Source organism: Brassica oleracea, chromosome C1 (genome assembly GCF_000695525.1).
Source record: "Brassica oleracea var. oleracea cultivar TO1000 chromosome C1, BOL, whole genome shotgun sequence".
NCBI classification, from domain to species: Eukaryota; Viridiplantae; Streptophyta; class Magnoliopsida; order Brassicales; family Brassicaceae; genus Brassica; species Brassica oleracea.
In genome coordinates, this window is record NC_027748.1 from 30,551,731 (window position 1) to 30,556,500 (window position 4,770).

At 35.1% G+C, this 4,770-nt stretch overlaps 1 pseudogene; it reads right to left on the reverse strand.

Moving 5' to 3' along the window:
- Positions 1 to 2,859: 2,859 nt before the first annotated feature.
- Positions 2,860 to 4,770, reverse strand: part of LOC106337245 — a 21,189-nt pseudogene continuing 19,278 nt past the window's right edge.

Sequence of the window (4,770 nt, forward strand, 5' to 3'; positions counted from 1 at the left end):
AATAGGGAAATGACACAAGTAGCAGGAGATGGGTTGAGATTGGAGCGAGGGCATGGAAAGGCGACAGGTGACTGTGGCAACCTTTATGTTTGGCTTTGTTTATGAAATGAATAGGGCATTCTTCATGCAGTATGTATTGTACCGATGGTGTCCGTTGTTTCAAACACAAATTTATATTGTGCAAGCATTTGCATTTTATATGGTATAACCAGTGGCGGATGCAAAATCATATGTAGATGGGGCACAACATTTTATTTCATTACATTTCATTGTAGGATTATAAAAAATTTCTTAAATTAAAAGTAATTACCGAAGGAAAATAAAAACTAGTTGGGGGCACATGACCCCATTCCTCATCACTTGCGTCCGCCACTGGGTATAACTTTGTACAGGCCTGACATACGTTTTTTTTTACTTTGTTCTTGTAACTAATGAATTTCAGAAAATTGATCAAACTGTTACACGTAGAGAATAAACATGATTCTTTCTCTCACATGAACATGATTGACCAACTAAATGATATCCCTCTATTCTTACGATCGTGATCTTGATATACAAGCCTTCACATGCAGTGGCGGAATGGAGAGGGGGCAGCTGCCCCCAGAAACTTTCAGTATTTATAAACATTGTTACTAACATAACCAAATTATCATTAGATCAGTTGGTGTTGCCCCCAGGCCCCAGTAAAAAAAATTTCCCCGCCCCCACCAAACCATGGTTCGACACTAAAATCCTCTTCATTTCAGGCTTTCTTTTTCAAAATATTTATCAGTTATAGCAAATTATTGTTTCATTCCTATTATGTTCACGTAGACAAATATCTATGACAGAATATTTAATGCATTTTTTTTCTTTCCATATATTTTGACATCTTCTATATTTTATTTAAAGAAGTTGTTTAAATTTTTTTATATATTTTCAGTTGGTTAACTAGTTTGATGCTATAACTAGTTTTTAAAAAAAAATTCTCCATGTTTTGATTTTTTTTAGTTAATCTTAACAAATAAATACTATTTATATTTTTATAAAAAATATTAAAGTTATAGGTTATAAACTATATAATAATAAAATATTTTGTTTTAAATACCAGTAGTTATCACTTTATATAATAATAAATAAATATTTATATATAAATATTGATTATTAGTAAATAATTTAATTATTTTTCCTCCAATAAAGAATATTTCTTACTCCGCCACTGTTCACATGTCACACATTTTCTCATGACCCCAACATTCCATATGCATCCAAGTCACACCTTTCTTGCATGATCCCAACGATACATGTGCAACAGATCTTTGCTAAGCCACATCTAAAAGCTTTATTCCCTCACCTAAAAGCTTTATTCCCTCACTAGTAAAAAAACGCTGCCATAGCCATGTGCAAAAGATCTTTGTTTTCATGTTCTTTCTTCGGAGGCATAGTATCGTCGGAATCAGAACTGCTCTAATACCACTTTGTCATGATTTTGTACTTTGTTCTTGTAAACAATGAAATCAGAAAAGAGATATGTTGTATTGGTTGGTAAATCTTACACCTAGAGAATCAACATGATTCTCTCTCACAGATGAACATGATTGACCAACTAAGTGATACCCCTATATTCTCACGATTGTGATCTTTACTAATCACACAAAGATTAGTAACTTGCCCAAAATAACACTTTAATTATGGTACTTCAAGATCACTAATTTATGATCATTTCAAAAAATTTAAAGATCTTCTAAGATAACCCAAAACATCTCTTATTATAAATGTCCAGTTTGGAATACATAACATAGTCGTCAACCAAGAGCTCTTGGCCTAGTGGTAATGGAACTCCAGCTGGAGTGTCCGCCCTGGGTTCGAGTCGCCTTGGCCACCTTCCCGCCTATAACCGTGCGTGCCCGGATGGAAAGCCTCGTGGGGATTAGTCTGGGCTTACCGCCTGGGATCCCCCACGGATATCAAAAAAAAAAAAAAAAAAAAAAAATTCCAAAAGATAAAATCCGTGAAGGATTGATTATATCAAAACTATGTTCCCCATGAAACAAAATATTTTCTAGGATATATAAAATATTATGAGGATAACTAATGTATTCATTTGTATTTATCAAGAGATTATGAATCAATAGAATCATTAATTTGAATATAATCTAAACTTTCTTCTAAACAAACAGTTTGTTACTTCAAGAGTTTAGATTATATTCAAATTAATGATTCTATTGATTCATAATCTCTTGATAAATACAAATGAATACATTAGTTATCCTCATAATATTTTATATATCCTAGAAAATATTTTGTTTCATGGGGAACATAGTTTTGATATAATCAATCCTTCACGGATTTTATCTTTTGGAAATTATCATTTTTCAGTGGATCGTATAATTCAAGTCTTGCTTTATTACCAGACTAAAAAAAAATATTGAAATTAGTTGCTTCTACCACATGAGACTATATCTCTTCATAATCAATTTTATATTGAATTTTCTTTGGTGCAACGACTCATTTATATCCTACTTATTTTACACCGTTTAGTGTATGGACTACTGGTCTAAATACTTCTCTCTTTCACCAGAGTGTATGGACTGCGTGACCCCAACATTTCATATGTGTCTAAGTTAAACCTTTCAAGTGTAATCCTAACAGTACATGTACAACAGATCTTTGCTAAGTCAGATCCCTTATTCTTCAGCTCTTCTAAAGCTTTATTGCCTTATAGTACCAACATTCATTTGGACCACATGCAGATTCCTTACGCGGTCTTTAAGCTTGCGGGCCCTTCCTCTTGTACTCGTACAAGATTGGTGGGTCACTGTTGAGATGGTTATGAACTTTTGATGTAGAATGAATTGATACATGGTCTGGACAGTACAATATTGTTGGTAAAGAGCGCCTAATCAATCATGCAACGATTTTGTTTTTTTTTTTTTTTAATTTACATATCTACTTTCACACGCAAACTTTGAATCTTTTATTGGAAACAACCCAAATAATGAGAGTAGTGCATAAAGATTAAAAATGATTCATCTACTCTTGATTAACTCTGAGCAGAAGGGAAGCAATGAAATGGATCGCCGAGTGCAGCTACATTTCCCGGACGTGAAAACAGTACCTGTAATGTTGTTGATACGGATGATCAAGTACTCATATAAAGTCTTAATCGAGTGACACTGAGGAAAGAAACATATATGGTTCATGTTCATATGTGTTACCTGGTAGTTTCCAAGGGTAAGTGTCTTGAATCCAGCTGCACAATAGTCAAAATAATATTCCCCTGTCCTTATGAACTTATCATTAAATCCAAGATCAATGATTTGTCTGCAAAGATAATAGTTGGACGTATGAGCAAGCATTTATGATTCCATAACAGTAATCCGAGGATTTGCTTTGGCTTACTTTTGTCTTTCCAAGAAATTCTTCCTCCAGCATCTCAGTGTCTGGTAGTAATGAATCCCAATGTTCTCCACGTTTTCAACGCTGTAGTTTCTTCAGCATTAGATAGGTCAAAGGAAGAGAAAGCACAGCAAATTTCACTTGAAGGCTTGAATTTAACATCTGATAATATAATTTTTTTTACCATAACCTAGAGGAAGATGCCATGGCTGAAGTAACTCTGCCTAAAGAAGGAAGGCATCCACCAGGGAATATGTATTCTTTAATGAAATCTGAACTTAGTCTGTACTCATCGTAACGCTCCTCCGGTATTGATATGAACTTTTATGGTCAAAACATTATAAAACTTTTATGGTTGTGATAACATGATAGTAGAAATCGTAAGTGAAAAAAAAAAATTGTTACCTGCAATACAAAAATGCCGTCTTCTGCAAGTGCAGCTTCACAATGAGTGAAAAATGTCTCCATGAACTCGTGGCCAACAGCTTCAAGCATCTCGCTGAAGTATCCAACAATGTTATGCCATAAACAGAGATTAAAAAGTTATATATAGCAGAAAAGAGAAAACCATATTACCAAGATATAATCCTGTCATATTTGTGAGCATCAGATAGTTGGCGATAATCGTAGAGCTCAAACTTAATCCGATCCTGGTGATCCAGAAGTTTTATTGTTAGTCATAGCCTTAGACATCAGAAACAAGATCCAGAGATGGATTCAGCAAACCTCAAGTCCAGCTTCTTTCACTTTTTGCTCTGCATATTTAAATTGTTCAATAGATAGAGTAACGCCAGTGTATTTGCATCCACTTCTCACAACTTCTATGGCCAAAGTTCCCCACCCGCACCCAATTTCTAAAACCTCATGGTTCTTCTCTATTCTTGCCTGAAATTTCCCACTCTGGCCATCAAAGAAAAGAGAAGAAAAAATCCTGGTTCTTGTTCTAAATCAAAAAATGATATTCCATGTATGTTACCTTATCAATCAGAAGAGATATTTTTCTCATTTGTGCTGTTCTCAGATCCTCATCATTCGACTAGTACATGAAAATGGACAATTTTAGTTAGATTTATGGGATAGTCACTACAAGAAAACAGGGGGATTCTGATGGCTGAAATCGTCGGAAATTCGTCGGAATAGGTCTATTCCGACGAATTTCTGACGAACCCGTCCGTCGGTATCGTTTCGTCGGAAAAAAAAAATTCGTCGGAATTTCGTCAGAACTTCCGACGACTTTCTGACGAATACCGAGAAACGTCATTCTGACGAACTTCCGACGATATTACGATGCGGATACACGAGACCAGAGTTCATCGGAAAAACTACGTACCGACGGAGAACGTTCCTCGGACACTTCCGACGTAGAGTGTTCCTCGGTGCATTCCGACGAAC